We start from the raw sequence: 23675 nt of genomic DNA, 5'->3' as shown, positions 1-23675 counted from the left end.
CACACAAATATAAAATAAAAGTAATGTATTATGTTGCAGGGAAGGTAATCCCCATCACAGGACTGGGTCATGTTTTGAGGGGAGAAAGAAAAAAGAGCTGTGTGGCCATTTGTTAGGTCCTATGCTCATGACCCTGATTACCTAAGGTGGCAGTATGTCCCACTGGCTGGGGTCAATAAACAACCCTTTCATTCATAGCAGCATGGCCTAATAGCTAGGTCAACAAGCAGCCCTCTCACTCAGGGTTGCAGAGCCTTATGGCTGGAGTCAATAAGCAGTTCTATTCAAAGCATCATGGCCAGAGTCAGAGTACCCAGCTCTGTGGGACTGTGTGGCCTATTGGACTGTTGACAAAGTTGGATGCCACTTACAGGAGTGTGGTGCTCAGAGGAGGGGGACTTGGTTGCTCCATGCTCCTCTGAGTCCCAAAGCAGGGCCCTGGTGGTGGTAGTGGGAATGTTCATCACTGGATTCAAAAGGATCCTCCTGAAACATGCTGATAGGTTCCCCCATTCACACTCCAGAGACAAGTCTAAGTCCCATGGGCTGCTTCCTCCCCTTTCTCACTCGCTGAAGTTCCACGTTTACCCACATCTAGGGAGTTCTCAGCTGACCTAATTCTAGCTGACAGTCTCTTTGGAGCTCTATAGTCAGGGTCAGTAGCAGCTCCCTGGAGAGAGCTTGCAATCTGCATCCTCTCTCTTCAGCAGCCTGCCACCTTTTATATGCTACCTACAGGCATGTTCCCTGTAAGCTATGCACTTGTGTGACCACTCAGAAGAGATTCAAATGCTGCCCAGATGATTAGCAGAGTGACCACAGCTAAGTTTTTTTATTCTACTGTTGGTGAATATTCACACATGCCTTCGTGCACACAAAAATTTATTCCACACATGGATGGACAAGATTAGAGGAACATTGGTCTAAGTGTACCCAGCAGGTTCAGAAGTATGGGTCTTTTTTATCCTGCCAAGCAAAGTTAACCCTTTTGAGGTTGGTGCAGGGATAGGTACGTCCACTACAAATCTAAACAAAATGAAATGATAACATTGAAAGAAAGTTTTTCAACGTTAATCAAAAAGAGAAAGAGAATTGTGTTAACCTCTCTCATTTACTGACACCAGTTCAGCTATTGATTTTTATACCATTGTTATCCTTTTAAGGTACTTAGCCTGATAGTTAATTACAGCATCATTTACAATGTTGCCATTAGTCAAGTGTTAAATTATGACCCACAATGGAAAAGTTTTAGATCTGATTTTGAGCAAACTATGATCAAATTTAGAAAAATTGAAAACAGACAGGAAGGTATATTGCATATTTGCTGCAAGAGCGAAAAGGAGGGAAAAAAATAACATAAATGGTGCAATTTTAATAAAATTAAAATTCAAATGAAGTGTGATAATGAACAAAAAGTATCCCTCTTAAATCATATTTGGAGGCATTGAATTCCATGGTCACACATTTAATTTCCAAAATGATTAAATGCTCCATTATTGTAATAGCTTTGATTGACTGTAACTTTTAAGATATTGCTCTAATGATAAAATTTACTGCAAGAAAAGAGGTATTATATAAGAATGCCTCCTTCAGGTATTTATGGACAGGGGGTCAGTATTTGTTGATGGTTGTGGTGGCTTTTTGTTTTGTTCCACAAAAGTTTATAACGAGACAAAATTATTGAAAATAAAGAAGCAAAGAAAAGAAAAAAAGAAAAAAATTGGAAATTCAATAATCAATTCTCAATTAGCTTATACTTTTAATATTTTAAATTGTTTTAGAATTTCATGAACACACAACACAATTTAGAGGCTATTTTATTATTATTTTTGAGTCATGGCATATTTCACCTCTGTTACTGCCATACACAGACCCCTTGTTTTGTCCACCCACTCTTCTTCAGCTATTTTAGAAATGGAAAAGAACAGTTTCTAACTTTTCTGTAAGGGTACATCTGCACAACAGTGTTATTTAGGAATAACTGATGTCAGTTATTCTGAAATAATATAGCCTGTATCTACACTACAAGCAATTATTATTTCAACATAATGTCAAAATAATGTTGAGCTGGAGGAGTGCTTAGGGCTGTAACTCTCATTTTTCAAGGAGTAAGGGAAGTCAGAGGAAAAGAGATCTCTCTCAGACTTCCTGCTGTGTAGACAGAGCCAAAAGCTGAAATAAGCTATTTCGACTTAAGCTACGCAATTTACGCAGCTGAACTCACATAGTTTAATTTGGCTTTAGCCCTGCTATGTAGACGTGCCCTAACTGTTATTCTTCAAAACGTATTGCCTATGTCCAGACCATTCCATGTCAGTTGTGTGTGCACTGCATGCACATTGCCAAAGATTTTTCACTAAGTAATATCCATTAGGCTGTCTCTAGCTCTTTCTTGTACCATCTGCTTATGCACCAGCATAAAGATCACTTCCGATCCCAAACCCTTGGCATTGGTGACAGGTTCCACTCTAGACTCAACATATATTTGGGTGGAGTTGATGGTTCTGCCATTGGGTTTGGGGATGGAGGAGTGGTCCGGTGGTGTTGCACTCCATTGCCCTACCCTTGTGTGCCTTCACCATGGGAGAGTGCCCCCTCTCTGAACACTGCTTTTATGTTTCTTCCTCAGCACCAGAGATGGAGGAAAGTATTGGGAAATGTATGGTGCCAGGGGACACTAAAAAGTGAAGCCAGAGTGCTCAGTGCTGAATATGAGAGCAACTTGGCTTCAACACCAGTCCTAAAGAGGCTTTCATTAGAATAGCCTCTCCATCTTTCTTCAGACAAGGCAAAAAATCCTGACAAATCTGACAGTGCTGTCTTACGTGAGCTTCTCCCAGACACTTTCAGACAACTGAAGTGTGGGTCGCTCTCTGGCACGGGCTTGCTACAGGAAGCACAAGGTTTGAATCCTTCAGGCTGGGGTATGACCAGTCTTGGGGAAAGGGAGCCCCTCTACAATAAAGGAGGGACTTTATCTACATTAGAATCATATTGATGCTAAGAATAACAACTAAGATACAGAGAAGAAAATCACTGAAAAATGCCTTGCTGAAGCAAGAGAAGCTGTTCCAGTGCCTGCTGAGAGTGATATAAAAAGGAAGGGAGATGGTACAGCATCAGCAATGCCACTTATGCCGGTGCAAAAGCACATGCCACCAGAGGGCAATAGAATTGGCCCAATGGATACAACTGAGGGAAAAATCTCCAACAATGGTGCTCAAGGTGAGCACACACCTTATATGGACTTGAGCATTCACTCCAAGAATAATATGTTTTCCAACTATAATTTTTTCCTTTTCTTTTCATCCATTCTATGCAGGCAGGATAAGACCTTTCTAGAAGCAAACTACCCATTGAGCTGTATCTGTCTACACATGAGTTCTCCTGTGTCACCTTAGAAATTAACAAACATATACATATAGTATCATGGGCTTTTGGGGGCAAAACCCACTTCTTCAGATGTGCCCGTGAACACTCATGATACTTTGTATATTTTAGTTAGTCTCTAAGGTGCCACAGGACTACTTGTTAAAGTTACAGACTAACAAGTGAAACTCTCTTTGGGTGACCACAGTGGAGAGCTGAGAATTCAGGTTCCTGGGTTCAGTTCTTTGCTCTAAAGGTAGAGCGTCTGCAAGTGCTTAGAACAGAGGACTGAGTCCTGGGCGCTGTTTGTCGTTCCTGGTATTTGCCATCACACAGTGTTCATCCAGCTCAAAGTGGAAGTGTTTGCAAAGGTACAAGGGGTCATCTTATTTTACACCTTTGCCAAGCCCCTATAACTGGCATTTTTCTGAAAGGCTGTGTGACTGAATGGACCAGGTTTGAAGCTGCCATATAACAGAGACCATGAGACAAGAGACTTTAACGCATGACATGGTTGTGTCTAGAAAAGGGTCTTGTGGGGTTGGATAGTATCATTTTAATAAGGCGTATCTCGGGCCCAACAAGATATTATTAACATCTTTTCCCTTGTTGGGTTTGACACACCCTGTTTCCCAATGACCATCAGCCATCCTTGCTGGCATGAGAAGTTCTGCCCATGCCTGAATGGAACAAAGTCTTGATATTCAAATCCCTGAACCACATTCATCTGCTTAATAATGTACAGCAGCACACTCAGGTTATTACCATGGTCTCTCTCTGGGCCCACTTATTTAATCACAAATGTGGTAGGGAATTCCACAGTTGTTGGAAAGAGTAGACAGCTCGCTATTTAACTTGGCACTTATTTGGAGATCCCAAGGAAAGGGTTGAAATGTTCAAATAAGAGCAGGTGGCCAATGAGGTCATCAAAGGTGCAGGATAATTTATCGCATGGCTCCGCAATGTTTCGTGTGTGTGAAAGGGTGTAAACGTATGAAAGCTGTTTGTCCCAGGGTCAAGGCTAGAAATGAGACCTTTGTAATTCCATTTGGAAAGAACTGCTGAATTTTTCCACTTGGGACACATACCACTTGCCCCCAACCCAAGGCAATGGTGGTGTCATTTTTCACTATAGGAAACCCAAGATAGGTTAATTGTAAAGGTTTTTATGGTTCCCAATGAGCCTTATATACCCAGCCTCATGGCAACCACGCAGTTGGCATCATAAGTGGGTGAATATGGAAAATAGCCCCACAAAACACTTCTTCTAACTACCTTAACAACAATCTTTACTACTTCTCCATCCCACAGAGCACTTGAATTAATGGCTGTGCTTCCCACTAGTGCTATAGTGACAGCCTGTTTTGTGGAAACAGTTATATAAGCATTAGCATGAATTACTATTGTGCATAGAGCTGACTCAACATCGCTGTGAAAGCCGTGCTCGTCGGGGCTCGGCTGTCAGAGCGGAGGGTGGGGGGATTTGCTGGGTTAGATGGTCCGCTGTGCTGCAGGCTCTAAAAAGTAGGTCTGTGTGAAGATGATTCAGAATGTGAATAACTCTGATAAGAGCCTCTATGTTCACTCCCATTTGCCCTACTCCCACACCACACTCGGCGTGTCTTCCTACTGATTAATAACAGCTTTTTCTTCCTACATGCTACCAACACCTGACTGTCTAGTCTCACTCTACAAGAGTACGTTCCTATAATGCATTCAAAGCACAATTTCGTCTGACACCTTTTTAAGTTAATTCTGTTAAAGTGCATTTGTGTCTGGGAGCGCTCTGCCTTCCCACGTGGGAACAAATACACTTTAGCTTCTTTTACCACACCTGCTGTCAGATATTCTGTGCCCTCTGTTAAATATCTTGGGCCCCGTTCTGCAACAGAGGGTGCTGCACTTACCAGGGAGTGCAGTGCAATGGCCTTTCTGATATGAAGGGGAAGCAGCATCAGAGGCCCTGAATAAAACTGTTCCGTGTGGCCCAACCCGCATTCATTCCTTAGGTGCCCTTTTTGTGGAATGAAAATGAAACAAACTTATCTGGTAAGAGAATGTACTACAGGCAGCTCTCCCTATTCCCTAGCCCAGCAGCAAAAATTCAGTGCTCACTAGACATTTTACCAAACAATAGGTTTCTCTCTCATTTCCAAATTTGCCTCCTTTTCGGTCCCTATAGGCTCTGGTCTATACCATATACTGTTCACATACTGCATATTAGGTTTTAAATGGAGGGAAGAGAGAGACTACAATAGAAAAATAGTACTTAATATTCATGCAATGGGCCTTCATCTAATCACCTGTACATACCCTTTGAAGGCTGTCTCCCTCATTTGAAGATATTGTGTAGAGCTCAGGATTCCTTGCATGGCTAGAAGGCACTCCATCTGCCTATAATTGTTTACTGTTGAGCTTAGATCCCATTGGATCAGAGGAGGTCTGCTACTATAACATTTTAAATGCAAAAATAAAAATGTATCAGGCAATGCTTCCAACCCAGGCTACTCCTAGTTGAAAGCATTCTCTTACCCCTTCCAACAACCAAACACAGCAGCCACAGAGACATGCTAGGGGTTGGGAAAGTTCCACATCCCGCCCCCCCACAAACTGACAAAAAGCCAAGAAACCCAAGACTGACTGACATTGTCATGCTAAAACAATTAACACACATGTAAACCCTAATCTCAATGTGACTGCAACTTCATACTCATATTATTTTCTTTTTACCTGGTCTTTTCCCCCTGTAGATAGCTGAGGCACACGCAACATGGAAACAGAAATCTAGGTGCAGTAGTCCTCTTTTACTCCATCTAACAATCTAACACAATCATGGACTATAAGCATACTGCAACATTCTGCGATCATTACAGCTGCAACAAGCACTATCGCTGCTATACGCCCATATTCCACAGCAGGGCTACTTAATTTTGGAAGCCCTGGGGGCCACAATGATATTCACAGCATATACCGAGGGCTGAAACTTAAATGTGGTTGCATATACATGCAAATATATATGCAAATAGCTTCTTTCACACAATGCCCTGGCACTCCCGGCATCTCCTCCTGCGGGGCTGGAAGTGCCAACACCGTGTACTGTCTGTTTGCATCTTTCAGTGCTCACCCCACCTGGGAGATATCTTGCCGTTGTGGAGCGTGTTCCCAGTGCAGGCCATGTTCAAAGTATCTCACCCACGGGCCATGTGTTAAGCCCTGCATAAACCCAAACTGTACTGCGGGCCATGTGTTGAGTAACCCTGCTCTACAGAGTAACCATTGCAGATCATGCTCCATATATAAGTGAATTTCTCTGTGTGGTGCTAGTAGGGAAAAAGCAAGGATTAGAAAAAGGGCCTCATCTCATGGCCTGTGCGTGCAGGCAAGGACAGCTCATTTGTGCATACAAATGGTCTCAGGGCTTGAAAAGCTGAGCATTCCAAGGGCCATGTGCACACTCTTCAGGGAGCGAGAGGCCACCTTAGCAGTGCACAGTGGAGGAAGGGCATGGGAAAGTGGGCAAGACAAGTCAAGTCAATGGGGTGCTGTAGTACTGGTGGATCTCTAATAGCAGATCAAAGCTTTCCTTTGCAGCAAAGAATGGGATGCCGCAATATTGTCTCCAGATTTATTGGGATATATGCAGTCTTTCCATGACCATCTCCTGTAATCAATCTGCAGAGATGGGAATAACAGGCAGTTTCCACTTTCTCACAAGCTGTCGTTCCATGTTTGATCAGATATTGTTGCCCTTTATTGTAACAAGCCACTACGTTCCCTCAGTGTGTCACCATGAGTGGGTAGCATTATCCCTAGCATGTAAATATCAGCACAACTGTAACAGGTACAGACTGTACAAAGTGCAGTATGTCTCTACAATGGAGAAAGGCCAAAGAACTAGCATCATTCCCTACCATATACAAACTTTGTATTTTCAACTGCATACAGTTGAGGCCCAAGCCAGCCAAACTCTTTCCATGGGAGGGAGCCCTCCAAACATGTTCTGATGATGTGCTGAAAAATTCTTACAGGTTTTCAGATGAGTGCAATGAGATGAGAACAAATGGAATCTGCTCAGTGAGAATGAGGCAAGAACAGTAGAGAAGAGGGACAGGAGTGTTGGCCAGGGTGCTGAAAGGAAGAAGTGCATGAGGTGAGGAAATATTTGTGTCATGAATGTGTGATGAAGAGTCCTGAAGCTTGCCCCAGCAGGATTTCATTTTCTTCCATTTTAAAATGCTATACAATGGGCCAAGGACTTTCTAAATAATATGTTTTTGGTACAAGAGCAATTAAAAACATTTATTTTTACATTTGGGTTATGCTCTATTTCCTCATCCTCCCCCTAACCCCAGTAGGATTGAGGGGAAACAACTGAGACACTGCCATATCAATTATTTTCAAACCCCAGTCCTACAATCCTTGCAGGGGCAAGACTCAGCAGGGTTTTTCCCTGCATAGATAATGTAGGATTATTTTTTATTATTATTATTACATTTGTAATGGTAGAGCCGAGATCAGGGCTTCTTGAACTAGGCACTGTACAAACCCAGAGAGGATGCAATGCCCCTGCATGGTGATCAACCCCTGCAGAATGTGGCGAATGCAAGGAAACTGTTTCCAAAATGAGACATGAATTACCACTAAGCAAGAAGGGCCTTCAAGTCTCTTCAGCAATTAAGTTAATCTGGAACTGTAAAATCTCTGCTCCGTTGTTTGTCCAGAATCTGTGTGGGGTAGCATGTCCTTCTCTTCTGCCCTGTTGAACAGGTCCACTTTGAAACAGCTGATAATCTGTTCAGATTTATTCCTGCAGATAAAATTGCAGATGAATCTGTCAAAATGGCACAATATGTTCTGCAGTTTCTGAACATTCATCTTTTCCTTAACTGCGTTCTGCTGTGTACTCTGCTAACAGGTCCAGCTTCACTCTTCTTTTCCTGTTGACCCCTGATATACTTCTGCTGGTACAGCTACAGGGAAATTCCCTTGGAAATCAACACTGGGGAATAGGAGCGGCACAAGTACATGTAAAATACAGGACTATGTAGCACTTTAAAGACTAACAAGATGGTTTATTAGATGATGAGTTTTCGTGGGCCAGACCCACTTCCTCAGATCAAATAGTGGAAGAAAATAGTCACAGCCATATATACCAAAGGATACAATTTTAAAAAAATGAACACATGAAAAGGACAAATCACATTTCAGAACAGAAGAGGGATGCGGGGGGGGGGGGGAGGAAGGTGAATGCCAGTGAGTTAATGATATTAGAGGTGGGGAAGGGTAGATGTCTGTGAGTTAATAGTATTAGAGGTGATAATTGGGGAAGCTATCTTTGTAATGGGTAAGATAGTGGGAGTCTTTGTTAAGTCCCCTGCGGAGAGTGTAACAAAGACTCCAACTATCTTACCCATTACAAAGATAGCTTCCCCAATTATCACCTCTAATACTATTAACTCACAGACATCTACCCTTCCCCACCTCTAATATCATTAACTCACTGGCATTCACCTTCCTTCCCCCCGCCCCCACATCCCCCTTTTGTTCTGAAATGTGATTTGTCCTTTTCATATGTGTTCATTTTTTTAAAATTGTATCCTTTGGTATATATGGTTGTGACTATTTTCTTCCACTATTTGATCTGAGGAAGTGGGTCTGGCCCACGAAAGCTCATCATCTAATAAACCATCTTGTTAGTCTTTAAAGTGCTACATAGTCCTGTATTTTGTTTCAGCTACACCAGACTAACACGGCTACATTTCTATCACAAGTACATGTCTGTGAGATAGGCTGGACCAGGAGTGAGCAATAATTTTTGCCAGGGGCCACTTCGGAAATATTTGAAGTGGCCGTGGGCCACACAGGGAGGGGTGGAACATCAAGTGGAAGGGGTGGGGCATCAAGTGGAAGGGGCGGGGCCAAGATACTTCTGGGTTCCCCACCCCCAGACAATTATTGGTCTGGGGGTGAGGGAGTGCCTTTGCCCCCCTCAATTCCCCCTAGGTGCCCATGCCCCTGGTCTGGGAGGAGACTTCCTAAGTTCCCCTACTTCTACGTCAAATAGGGCCTGGGGGTGGGGGAGCACGCAAAGCCTCCTCTGCTCCCCCCCCCCCCCCCCGCAAGCAGTGTGTGGAAGGAGGGCAGAAGGAGTCTTTGTGTGCTCCCCCGCCTCCAGGCCTCTATTGGCCTGGGAGCAGCAGGGCCTCTACAGGCTGGATCTACCCACTTGGCGGGCCGGATCCAGACTGCAGAGGCCCTTTTGCCCACCCCTGGGCTGGACACTCTCTCCCCCACACAAATTCTCAGGCCCTCTGAGATCTCCAACAGAGGATTTAGCACCAATGAATGACTCAACCACATTCACTTTCATTAACCAAAACAGGAGAAAACGACTATGGAGCAGTGCAGGGAATTGGCTGGGGTGCACTTTGCAGGCTGAATTACAAGGGCATGTTTTTGATTCATATGTCAGAGATGCACTCGGGAAATCTCTCTTTTCAAGCAGCTGTGTCTGTAAATCGTCCAACATACTTTATATTTGTTTCCCTTCATCTTCTGTAACACTTGTCACACATCCCACTAAGGCTGCCAACGGGGGAGGGAGGGCGGCAAACGGGGTAACGGGAGATTTAAAAGGGCCCAAGGCTCCCAGGCTCTGCTACCACCACTACCTCAGCTGTGGCCAGAGCCCTGGGCCTTTTAAATCACTGCTGAAGTCCCTGGCAGTGCTGAAGGCTTGACTGGGGGAGGCTAGTACCCGGCCCTTCTGTGTAAGCCTTGCCCCCTTCTAGAGGACCTGGAGCTGGCTTCCCCCAGGGCCTGGAAAGATCTATCGTCAGTCCTGATCTCAACTTCTTATAACACTTTTCCTTTTTTGGAGATACTCCCAGCACTCTTGATTTTCTGTCTTTTTCCTCCCTCTAAATGGATCACAATGCAGTGATCTCCTTTGCACAGATCATCCCAACTTCGTGCCTGCCTCTCCCTTTCACCTTGCTGCCCTACAAGCTAAAAGAGCACAAGCAGAGAAAAGTTGTTTTCCCCCTCTGCCTCCTGCCACCCTGTGCTCACAGAAGAGCCAAAGTTCTTCACCCAGGGCTCCCTTCCACTCTCCTCCCCCCCCCCCCCCCCCCCCAGGAGAAGCAGAACAGAACTATTCCCGAGAGTCTTTTAGGCCACCTCCAGCTGCACTGTGGCTTTGGGGATGTGCTTCCTTATCCACCTGTTGTCACAGGCCAGAGAGAGGCTGATCAGCATTGCTGCAGCACACCTGAGGCAGCTGGCTGGTAGCCAACAAAGAAATTACAGTGCTTCTGTGGCCTTCTCAGTCAGGAGGTCAATATAAGTCACAAGGGCCAGACAAGGGCAATTTTGACTCAAGACCCCACCCAGGCCTCTTGGCTTCATGTACTGTGTAAGGTGGCTCAGATTTCAGTTCAACATAAATGCTATTCCAATCATTGTACACAGTTGAAAATAGAAAGTCAACATTGGCCCACACTTTCTCCTCCCTGATATTAGAGATACTGCAGTACTCTCCTGTTACAAGTATACAGAAATTACTGCGGTTCACAATCACTGGGCTAAATTCACTGCTACCAGAATTAGCAGATCCAACAGGCAACTTAGGATATGTCTCCCTGTCGGGGGGCAACCCCCCCCCTCTCGGGGGGTGCCGCCCACGTCCGGGGCATAGTTTAGAGTTCTCGGGCCTAGATCTTTAGTACGCTGCCCCTGTATTAGGGGGAATATGGCCCACTGGCCTAGTCTCTCAGTATACTGTCCCTGTATTGGGGAAATACGGCCTCCCGGCCTAGTCCTTTGTATGCAGGCTTTGAGGCCTAGTCCTTCAGCCACGCCCCCTTCTCGCTGGGGTCCAGGGCAGGAGCGGTAGGGGGGCCCGGGCCCTCCCTCTCCACTGGGCCCTGACCCAGGGCCCTATCAGTGGCAGGTGACGATAGCGGCACTTCCCCAGTCAGCGTGGGGGTTTGCGGTGGCCGGTCCAGTGCCTGGGTCGGGGTTGGCCAGCGGCTTCGTCGTTGGGGTCGAGCCCAGCGTGGGCCTGGCAGCGGCGCGTTCAGCGGGCCGGGCGACTCCCTCTCTGGCGGTCGGGTCTGCGACTCAGGAGGTTGGGCACTAGCTCCGGCTCCGAGGGCCGTCTGCCCCTTCTGAGCAGGCCTGCAGCCTTTTATACCTTGGCTCCCCTGGGAGCATGCCCAGTAGGGCTGCGTGGGTGGGGCCTCTCCTCCCCCTGTACCAGGTGGTTTCCCTGGGCTTGAGTGCGGGGCAGGGCCGTCCCGTCACACTCCCCTTGCACTTGATCAACAAAATTTTTGTCATTCCTAGGTGCTTAATCCTCCTCCCCCACAAGAACAACAAAGTTTTGCTGTGGTAAGAGCAAACATGAATGCTGCTTTGTGGGCATGAGTACTCTCCTGCCGACAAAGCAAAAGCCGCTCGTAAGGGGTGGAGGTATCTTGTTGGCAAAAGACCCAACACACTGTGTTCACACATGCTGAATTTTAGTGACAGTGTTGATAGCCTGGTCCCTAAAAGCTGCATAGTGTACCGTAGACATACCCTTAGCCAGCAGAAATATCATCTAACTTCATCTGAAGCTGTTACAGCCAGCTCCAGCCACCAGCCAAGTGAAGTTGAGGGCATCTTTCACCATTATGGCCCTCTCTCCTACACATTTACATCAGTATGATACCACATTCCTCAGCTGAAGCTGCCATAACTAAGAGCTCATATAGCTGACAGAGGAGGAGAGAAGGGAAGAGAAAGTTGACAGGTAGAGAATAGGGGTGGATTGGCTGTTCTGGAGTCATCTGGTAAGAGAAGTTCTGCTATTTTAAAAAAAAATGTTTCATCTAACTTTTTTTTAATCAAAGATTGTTTTTAACAGTTTTGACAGGATTTGCAGAAAAATGATTGCCGGCCTATGCCAAGGAACAGACTGTGATTATCGGGTCTTTCCTCCTCTAATTGCTGTGACTCTATGATCCTTTAGTGCTAGGAAGCAATGGAAATCTGATGGTTGCCAAGCTAGAAGGGTGGTATGTTTTCTTAAATATTGTTTAACCAAATCTAAATGAAACTTTAAAAAAATACCAGCCAGAACTTCCCTTGCCATGCAATTCAGCTATCCAGTGCTTCAAACAGCATGAAGATTCTTTCACCCTATATTTGCACCCTAACACAGGGTTCTTGCTGGAAAGTTGTATTCATAGAACAACCCTTAATGCAATGCTATTTGCTCCACTGCAGTGCAAAGGGCCAATGCAAAGACATACTTCAGCCTGTGGGGCCCAGTCCTCATGCTGACCCTTCACACGGGGATATATTTCACACCTTGCAAGAAGTAGTTCCAGTTGTTGAATGGAGAGACAGATTGTGACAGGTATTTCTAATCCTGTTTTGAAAATTCTTTTGTTAAAATCTATACTGTATGAATTTCCCTTGAGTAAATATTTATTTAGCTTGCTAAGGTATTATAAATAATCACTATCATTTTCCCTTAAAAAGTCATTTCTATTTCCATTCAACACACTTCATAATTTTACCATTTAAGACACACTTGACTGAAGCATGGTATAAAATTGTCAGTCTAAATGCAAATTTCTCTCTAAAAAACTGACAAATTATGCTGTGATTTATATACAGATAAATCAATAAGTATGAGAGGCTAGTGGATTCAGATGCTTTTCTTGGCATGCTCTAAGTAAAACAAAATGTACTTCACAAAAAAAATAAAAATGTGCAAGCCTTGGGTCTGGAGTGGTGCCTTTTACAGCTTTTTCTAATATAAAAGAGCAGAGTTACATAACTTTTCATAGCATTATTAATATATGTGCCACAAGTATCAATAGCACATTATAAGAAAATCATAACACTTCTACTGAATTGTACACTCCAGATCTGTAGCTATGACAAACGCAGTGAGAAAATCTCGGTCAATAGCTGAACTGGAGTGGTTCCCCACTACAATGGCTGGAGAAGACTATTTTTCAAAAGATCCTAAATTACAACCAGTTTAATGTACTCCTAGTAGTCTTGAAATCATATCTAAAGGACATAAGAAGTGGAAAAGAGAAGAAGAAATTGCTGCAGTAATCTGACACATATCACTTAAAGAGGGAAAAGGCAAAAGGAAAAAAACACCCAGACCGATTCCCAAGGTAAAGTGATAGGAGTCTGTACTCACCGTGGTGTTCAGATACCTGCTAAGTAATAAAAAGATCCAAACAAGCAACAAAGAGGCTCCTAAGATTCATACAAGTCAACTTTATGACCCAGCAAGTAAATCACTGATGAATGACCCTCACACATTCATTTTTCTGCAAGTAAAGACTCCAGACTAAAGAAGAAACCATCACTGATCTATGCCTTACTACCAGGAAGGAACTAGTAGAAAACATGAGGCTAGTAGGCAAGTTATTTATTATGAGATCTTTTGGATTCAGCAAGATGGATCACAGAACAGCAGAAGAGCTTTGGACTTTAGGACAGCAAATCTGGGGAGTTAAGAAAGGCGAAGATGAAGTCCCGCTGGGAAGCCAACCCCACAGATACAGACCAAATGAAGCAATGTAACTACCAGTTCCCTGAGGCACGACAATAGTGTAGTCAAATCAAAACCCTCTGGTTTGGGGATTTTCAGTATTTTGACCAATAAACAGATACATGAATCTAAAAACCTGTCAATTAAAAAAATATGTCAAGGGAAAATGTTTGACCAATTCTAATAATTAAATCTACATGTGGGATTCAGTGGTATCTAGAATTATGAAAAACCTGATTCAAAAAACAATTAAATACAGATTGGAAAAAAACCCAACAAACCTTGAGGGGAAACAGTTGGAAATGCATTTCATCAGTGAGCAGGGGAAAGAGACCCATAGATGACTAAGTGACTGCAAATCTGACCTGCATAAACAACACAGTATGAGCCTTAAGGCCACTGCATTTGGGACTGCATAGTAAAAGGCCTACATTCCTGATGCAAAACAGTCTCTCTTGTCCTTTCTGCAATGGAGTACATGATTCTTCCATGCAGTACAGCCTAACAACTATATTTTACTTTTCCCTTGTACAAATCTGTGTGAATGTCAATGAATGTTATTTTCTTACATTTGTAAGTATTTTAAGTATTTGTAAACCAATAAAAATAGCAATACATTTGAAGAAAACAGTATGGTTTCAGTACTGATTACTTTATCCACAAGACACTAATAGATGTGTTGGATTTAACATACCCAGTATTTCCATTTGCATAAGCCAGTGGAACGGTACTGAAGTCAACTGTGATATCCCTGACAATGATGGTGCATTTTGGCCCTATATTTTTTTACCATTTGTATATTTGCTAACACAAGTGCTCACTCGTCATTTTGCTTGTTCTAGATCAGTGTTTCTCAACCTTTTTTTTATAAAGTACCCCTTTAAAAAAATTGTAAGTACCCCCCAGTACTTACACTTTTCAGACACACAAACTTTTTTTCTACCATTGCAACACATTTGTTCAAACAACTTAATCGTAGCCAGGTGCGCAAAGAAATGTTTAGGTGTAAAAAGTACGAAAATAATGAAGTGCTGTAAATAATAAAACAAAAATTCAGTTTTCTCCAATTTTCTGTTGTGTTGACGTACCCCCCAGGGGTAAGCATTGAGGTAGTAAAGTTTGCAGATGATACAAAACTGTTTAAGATAGTCAAGACAGAAGCAGACTTTCAGGGACTCCAAGAAGATGTCACCAAACTGAGTGATTGGGCAACAAAATGGCAAATGAAATTTAATGTGGATAAGTGTAAAGTAATGTACATCGGGAAAAATAACCCCAACTATATGTACAATATCATGGGGGCTAATTTGGCTACGACAAATCAGGAAAGAGATCTTGGAGTTATCGCGGACAGTTCTCTGAAAACTTCCACACAGTGTGCAGCGGCGGTCAAAAAAGCAAATAGGATGGTAGGAATTATTAGGAAAGGGATAGAAAATAAGACCCAGAATATCTTACTGCCCCTGTATAAAACTATGGTACGCCCACATCTTGAATACTGTGTACAGATGTGGTCTCCTCACCTCAAAAAAGATATTTTGGCCTTGGGAAGGGTTCAGAAAAGGGCAACTAAAATGATTAGGGGTTTGGAACGGGTCCCATATGAGGAGAGGTTAAAGCGACTGGGACTTTTCAGTTTAGAAAAGAGGAGACTGAGGGAGGATATGATAGAGGTCTATAAAATCATGAGTGGTGTGGAGAGGGCCGATAAAGAAAAGTTATTTATTACTACCCTAAATAGAAAAACTAGAGGACACCAAATGAAATTAATGGGTAGCAGGTTTAAAACTAATAAAAGAAAGTTCTTCTTCACACAGCATGTAGTCAACCTGTGGAACTCCTTGCCAGAGGAGGCTGTGAGGGCTAGGACTATAATAGAGTTTAAAGAGAAGCTAGATAATTTCATGGAGGATAGGTCCATAAAAGGCTATTAGCCAGGGGATAAAATGGTGTCCTTGGCCTCTGTTTGTCAGAGGCTGGAGAGGGATGGCAGGAGACAAATCGCTTGATCATTGTCTTCGGTCCACCCTCTCTGGGGCACCTGGTGCTAGCCACTGTCGGTAGACAGGATACTGGGCTAGAAGGACCTTTGGTCTGACACAGTACGGCCGTTCTTATGCTCTCTTGAGTACCCCTAAGGATACTCGCACCACTGGTTGAAAAGCACTGTTCTAGATTACAGCACACAGCTGAAGTTTGAGGGCCGGGGGATGTTCCAGTGGAGAATAAAAATTGATAGTCAGGTATTTCTTTGACACAATCTTGTTTATTTGTAAGAAATTATAAAGTCCTGTGTCTCTGAACACAGAAGGAATCAAATAGCAGGAAACAGCATCTTTTGCAAACAGCAACAAGAGGAGTCTTTTCAGCCTGTACTATGATCCAAAAACTTCTCCCAGGTTTCTCCCAGGGTCAGACACCATGCTCCCAGCTGCTCCTTCAGTCTGTGTTGCTCTCTGGTTCAGAACACTCTCTGTTCTGCCCTCCCCTTCCCACCCTGCTGCACACCATAAAAATAATATGCATCACAAAGCCCATTTGGGTTAGGTGGAGACATTTGAGACCACGGGAGCCAGTAGCCTCGCTGGACTCCTGGACAGTATGGCACTCCCTCCAAGAAGAGGTGAGGGGCCTGTACCAGAAGGGTTGGGGCCAGGGAGCACCGCCTGAACCATGGTGCATCCCACCAAACCCACAGCGCTGCCTTGAGCGCACCATGTGGCAGCAATTTATAGGGCATGGGGCTCTGGGAGTCACTGCAACTGCAGTAGCAGTGGCCGGGAGCCCCAAGCCATTTTGAATTGCTAGGCCCTGGGACAGTTGCCATCTTCACCTCTCCCCCTCCCTTACCTGTCCTCCATCATCATGTTAACAGAAAGGTTGTTCACATCCACTCTCAGGCTATGTCTGCACTAAGCAGCTTTTAGCCACAAGGCTGTGTCGACATAGCCCTCCCGCTAAAAGTCAGTGCGTGGAAATGCTGTCTGTCATCACTTTTGCTAACAAAATACTTACAGGCCTCACAAGCGGCTTTCGCTTTGTCAGTCGGAAAGCACTCCTGCCAACAAAGCAGCATTTACTTGCCCTTCCTGTGACAAAACTTTTGCCTTTTGGAGGGAGAGAGGGTTTAAGCATCTGTGAACAACAAATTTCACTGATCAGTTGCAAATACAGAAAAAGCTTTAGTGACATTTTAGCTCCATCTATAACAGGGTTTCACTTGGCTCTGAATAATCAATATTTGAACACACCATCAAAACAATCAGGCAGGTAGCAGAATGGACACTTTTGCGGGGGAATAATCCGGGTTTCACATGTCAATACTGGCACAGCTCATCAATTATGTCATGCACATTCAGTCATCTTGAAAATGTTAGCAAGCTTTTCTGGTGACAATTGTGCTACTCAAACTAGGGATGCTAAATTGTGAGTAACTGACTAATCAAATCGTCAACGCAATTTGCATTGACTGTTTGATTAGTCGATAGGGCGACTCCGCCTTTGAAGTGTAGCAACAGCCGTAGAGCTGTTGCTGCACTTCCAAGGTGAAAACACCGCAGGGAGCATGGGTCCAGTGGGGCGGCAGTCTGCTGATCCTGTGCTTCCAATGGCATTTCAAAGCATCAGCACTGCGTGGAGCCTGGGTCAGCTGGGATTCCACCGCTGACCCCAGGCTCTCTGCAGTGCTGCTGCTTTGAAACACCACAGAGAGCCCAGAGTCAGGGAGACCAGCTGCTGCTTTGAAGTACTCCCACCTCTTCCCACCCCTCTTGCTGCCTCTTTCTGATAGTCATTCACATCCCTCACATCCCTGTCAACTAGTCATTCACATCCCTCACTAAAACTCCATACTCATTGCTAGAAAGCCCTAGGCCTCATCCTTCTTTGAGGTCTAGTCAAGTGGATCTCTGTGTACTCACAAAGCCCAAGTGACTTCTCTGGGGGAACTTCAGGACCTAAATTTGCTCTTTTAGTAGATCCTAACTTGCTTCCAATTTCATTACTGGCCACTACTGTCCAGGTGTTAATGTGGAAAACAGCTTCCTGCGTTCCTTTCCTGATGGCGTGGAATCCATAACCATCAGTGAGTTTTGTGTTTGGTACAGTTCTACTTAATTTTCCTCCTGCTATTCTCTGCTCATAGATACCTGTAAACACACATCAGTTACTTAAAATATATCAATTGAACTGTATTATTATTTTATGGGCATTCATTTCAGGAGAGGATTCATTATATTTTAATATATTTCCTATGGTGCAAAAGTATTTTGATAAATAATTCATATTAGAGTCCCAAATTTACAAGACTAATACTATTAGAATCACAGATGAGTAGAATGTACATACTGGCCACATTTATATTTTCAGATTTACACTATTACAATAGTTTTTATTATCTTTGATTTATGAAAGCTGAAGCCCGAAGGGGTAGATAAGTTGTCTTAAGAATTTACTCAATCTTTCAACAAAGTTAAATGGAGAAAAGATGGGGAAAGAGCATTTTCTCCTTCTAGATGTGTAGTTTGTTCAGCTATACAAATATAAACAACAAAAAAGGCACTACTTATTTTAAAAAAATATTACTTGAGGTCCTGTTTTTATTTTACTTATCCAGATAAAAATTCCATGGGAGGCCACAGGGCTAGTACTGCAAGACCAGACCTCCGTATTGAAGCTGCAAAAAATAAAGCCATCACTTATGGTTTTATGATGTGGACATCTGCTCGCTGAAAACAGTACTGCAGGCCCGCAGACAGGGGGCAAAGGAGGCAACTGCCCTGGGCCCCTCCCTCTGCTTCTGGGAGAGCATAGCCAGGGCTCCCCCCACTTGCCTTGGGGCCCAGCAAGTCTGTTAGCTCTTGTGCTGTATTGAAACTCATCATGATCATCTCAACAGTCATCTGGTGATACCAACTTCTGGTCACTATCTACTTACACTGGATTTGATCCAGCAATATAGAGGTGAAACAAAACTGTTCCATTAAAGCTTTTTCATTCCAGTACTGGTTAGATCAAATAATATTTCTTTTGTTTTTCTTTTAAACAGAAGTTAGGTGGGATCTTCCATATCTACTGCTGAAAGGCCTGCACTATCTTAATCCTGTTATTATCACACCTATAGTTCTAGTTCTAGAACAGTGTATGGTGCACCAACCTCCGTGACCAGTATACAACACTTTTGCTGAATCCCCAACTCCAGATGCATTGGTTTTAGGCATATAATGGGCAGGGGCAGGTAGATAGGGTATATTCCAAATACTCTAACCTCTAAATAGATGGTCAAGCTACTTTGGGAGGAGAGAAGAAGTAGGAGTCTCTGTACCATTATAAAAATTACCAACTCACCTTTCCAGAGTCTCATTTTGAAGCTTGGCTCAGTGTTTAGGCCAGTCCCTAAAGAAAATCCTCAGTATTTATGATCTGTGTAGAAAGCAGCTTCTAGCTTGGAACTTATTTCTGACAACAGGTTAGGGAGGGAGAAAGAAAGTTGCATTATTCATTAATGAATTTTTTATTATCTTCCACAGTTGCATTATTCATTAAAGAAATGTTTATTACCCTGATATTTCACTTTGTTATTATTATGATGTCCAAAGAGTGGTTTCCTTGAACACTCACAGCCCTTCACGCAGCTATGCATTTTTTTAAAGCTGTAGAATACATGATAGTGAAAACCTAAGTATCACTAGTCAAATCTCCAGAAAATCAAGCAGCCAGAGATGTTAGTGACAATATTGTCCGTACAGTTTATACCATTGTTTGGTTAAGCATTACAACAAATGTAAGGCCCCTAGTACTGAGTTCACTTGGTTTATTCTTAATATCACAGCAAAATTCTAGACTTCACTCCATTTTGTAAATTACATCAGCATAAGAAATACAACACACAGGATACATAAATGGTTATCTTTCTTATAGCTTCCAAAAATAAGGATCTCTACAAAGAAATGAGGGGTATTGTGAGATCTCCAGTGACTGCCATAAAACCAAATAGAAAAGACAAAAGATAAATCTAAAGGAGCCATATAAAATACGCTTTTGACTCTCCGGGGTTAATGGATCATATTTCTGGTGCTACCTTGTTTGTTGTAACTCAGTTTTCACTCTGGATTACAAATAATCCCATAATTCATCATGTTCTGGGCAGTTAAAATATTTATTTCTTTTTGACCTCCCACTAAGTGCATTCAAAGGAAAACAAATGGATTCTACTTGGGGCATGCACAATTTTTGTGCCTGTATCCCAGAAACCTGAAACCAATCCAGCTTTCTTGTGATTGAAAAAAGCTGAGTTGGCTGGGTTAAATCTGTTGTCAATATGGCTGGCTTACATAGTGAAATAGTTTCTTTCTGAGCAAGGGAAAGATTTACTGTAGTCAAGATATGGACTTGAGATATATAAGCATGGATCACGGGATGGGGATGAGGAATGAGTGATTCTTTATATATAAAGGCACTATATACCTCAGCAAGAAGCTCTTGCCCTATGAATAATCAAGTTCCTGAATCAACAGACTTTATCTACTCAAACTATCACCCACATCAGAATCCAATTACAGCAAAGCCTACAGAAAACAGGTTTGGCACACTTTAATATTTTGTCATTAATCTAATTTAGCACTGGTTTCAATTACAATGAAGCACGTTTTATTAAGAGATACATTTTGTTTGTTGGCATTTTGATCACATTTTTCCCATATTGACTCTGATCTAGCTCTCTGGGTACTTCTGCCACGCACACTGCCATAGATTTAGAGATTTTCTCCATTTTGCTAAGAAATCAAACCCGGCATCTCAGAATGAACACAATATGTTTTTAAAATTGGCCTGAAGTTTTTGTAGCACTGATTCCACAGCGATGCAGCTCAAATTGACATCAAAGGACAAATGTATCCGATCACTTGACAACTGAAATACTTGCTTCAGAAAGAATGTAGGCATATAGTTAGAATAAAAAGTTCTTATCCTAAGTAAAATAAGCATTTTTTAGGATTAGTACAGTATCACTCATATATCAGTCTGATTTAGGTGCCTTTCCCCCCATCAATATGCATGTAACTGCTATTGAAATTAGTTGAAGTTACACAGAGCACAGACCTCTTATTTAGTTTTCATATGAACTGCAGAATTATCTCATTTTCAAGTTTAATAACATACAGAAGAGATGTGGAAATAATTTTATCTTTCTTCCTCCTGAATTTGGCTAAAACCCTGCCGCTTTCCTTCTTACATTCATTGAGGAGAATGTCATCTGCACAATCCTAAATGCTTACAGATATTTACAAGCCTTTGCTTAAAAACCATTCCCAGTTAGAAATGTGCATCTTACGTCTAAAGACCCAAGTTTCTAAGAATTGGAAAAATTTGCTTCAATGTGCATTCCTCAAATGTAAATATAATTGCATATGCTGATAATCTCGAGGGTTTGCGGGATTAATGTAGGCTCATGAATTTATTGCAGTGATCAGAATAATCCTGCGGAAAAGAGATAACAAGAGTGCTGGAAATATTAAAAAGCAACTGCCGAACATTAGGGAGCAGTCACAATAATCCACAGTTGTGCTCATAAAATTACAAACCTCAGACACTTCATGCAGGTCCAAAAAGCGACAGGATTTGAATTCTGATCTTAGGTTTCCAAAGACAGATCATTTCTTGGTAAGGCAAAGGAGTAACAATATCTCTAGGGAAATTTTATGCATTGTGGAATGGCATGAATACATTCAGGGTAAAAACTGAAAGTTAGTATTTCCTCAAATCAAATGAAGTCTGAATTCTGATACTTTAGTAAAATGCAGGACAATGTAGCACTTTAAAGACTAACAAGATGGTTTATTAGATGATGAGCTTTCGTGGGCCAGACCCACTTCCTCAGATCAGTTTGGAAAAAAGAAGATTAAGGGGGGACATGATAGCGGTTTTCAAATATCTAAAAGGGTGTCACAAGGAGGAAGGCGAAAATTTGTTCCTCTTGGTTTCTGAGGACAGGACAAGGAGTAATGGGCTTAAAGTGCAGCAGGGGAGGTTTAGATTGGACATTAGGAAAAAATTCCTAACTGTCAGGGTGGTCAAATATTGGAATAAATTGCCAAGGGAGGTGGTGGAATCTCCCTCTCTGGAGATATTTAAGAACAGGTTAGATAGACATCTGTCAGGGATGGTGTAGGTGGAGCTTGGTCCTGCCTTGAGGGCGGGGGGCTGGACTCGATGACCTCTTGAGGTCCCTTCCAGTCCTATGATTCTATGATTCTATGAAATAGTGGAAGAAAATAGTCACAACCATATATACCAAAGGATGCAATTAAAAAAAAAATGAACACATATGAAAAGGACAAATCACATTTCAGAACAGGAGGGAGATGCGGGGGGGGGGGGGGAAGGAAGGTAGGTAAGTGTCTGTGAATCGATTCACAGACACTTACCTTCCTCCCCCCCCCCCCCCGCATCCCCCTCCTGTTCTGAAATGTGATTTGTCCTTTTCATATGTGTTCACTTTTTTTTTTAATTGCATCCTTCCTCATGGGAGGCCGAATACAGGGCTTCTGAAAGAGTGTGTGTGCTCTTCCCCACAAAAAAGTGGAAGAGCAGCTGCGTTCCCTGGATGTGGCAGAGTTTTTCCAGGATACCGGAGGTATCCTGGAAATACCACATAGTATAGAGATACCCTCAATGTCTCTGTAACAGTCGGTTCCACTACATTCACCCCCTTTAAAGAATGATGTTAAAATTTGAACAAAGTATGCCTGGTGAGGTATCATTTGAAAACGTATGATTTACTGATCATTATTGTCTTGGTAGAATATGCATGGCAACATCTTATGTACAGTTATAAGATTTTACTGTGTGATTTTGCTGAGACGTGCTAACACATTCTGGAGGGCAGTCACAAAACGGTTCCCCAGAGACATGAGGCTGGCCTCAGCCAGGTGTCAACAAGATCAAATGGACCATCACCTGATTAAGTGGCTACTGTCCCACAAGGGAGAGAGTGTGAGCAAAGAATCTACATTTTGACAAAGCACCAGCTTGAGGTTTGGGATCACAGAGATTTTGTCCTCAGCTAGAGTTGATTCTGGCACAAGTTTTGCCAAGCATAAGAGCTTGTGTGCACAGCGCTATGTCAGTGGGAGACGCTCTCTTGCTCACATTGCTACTCGTTGAGGTGGTTCTCTCCTATCTATAGGAGAGCTCTCTGCCATCGGCATAACATGGCTTGATGAGCCGACACATCAGTACAGCTGTGCCCCTGCAAGCTTCTAAGTGTAAGACATGGCCTTAGCCAGTCAGACTGTTGGACTACGTGGTGATAAAGACCTTTCTTTGAATTCCCAATGGAAAGCAGGGCTGGCCAAGGGAGATGGGGGGGGGGGGGAGCGGGGCTGGCCGGGGAAGATTGGTGGGGGGAGAACCAGCAGGTGGGAAGCAGGGCTGGCCAGGAGGGGGTCGGGGGGAGCAGGGCTGGCCGGGGGATATTGGGGGGGTGAACCAGCAGGTGGGAAGCAGGGCTGGCCAGGAGGTTGGAGGGAGCAGGGCTGGCCGGGGGAGATCGGGGGAAGGGGGGGAGAACCAGCCAGTAGGAAGCAGGGCTGGCCAGGAGGGGGTCGGGGGGAGCAGGGCTGGCCGGGGGAGATCGAGGTAAGGGGGGGGAGAACCAGCCAGTAGGAAGCAGGGCTGGTCAGGAGGAGGTCGGGGGGAGCAGGGCTGGCTGGGGGAGATCGGGGGAGGGGACCGGCCAGCAGGG

General features: G+C 43.5%; 1 protein-coding gene across 5 annotated transcripts in view; it reads right to left on the bottom strand.

The window, feature by feature from the left end:
* Positions 1 to 6930: 6930 nt before the first annotated feature.
* The window catches only part of IRS1 (insulin receptor substrate 1), a 190708-nt gene continuing 173963 nt past the window's right edge, over positions 6931 to 23675 (bottom strand). Inside the window, exons 7-8 of one of the 5 annotated variants that reach the window (XR_012906216.2) lie at positions 19280 to 19390; positions 6931 to 8176 (exon numbers count right to left, since the gene is read on the bottom strand). The gene's annotated coding sequence lies outside the window, so the exon portion shown is untranslated. Of the gene's footprint in view, positions 8177 to 19278; positions 19391 to 23675 lie in introns of those variants that run through there. The other 4 variants (XR_016350365.1, XR_012906218.2, XR_012906219.2 and 1 more) reach the window with 4 other exon arrangements.

Source organism: Pelodiscus sinensis, chromosome 10, assembly GCF_052426305.1.
Source record: "Pelodiscus sinensis isolate ZL-2025 chromosome 10, ASM5242630v1, whole genome shotgun sequence".
Classification (NCBI taxonomy): Eukaryota; Metazoa; Chordata; order Testudines; family Trionychidae; genus Pelodiscus; species Pelodiscus sinensis.
This window is presented reverse-complemented; position numbering and strand designations above follow the sequence as displayed.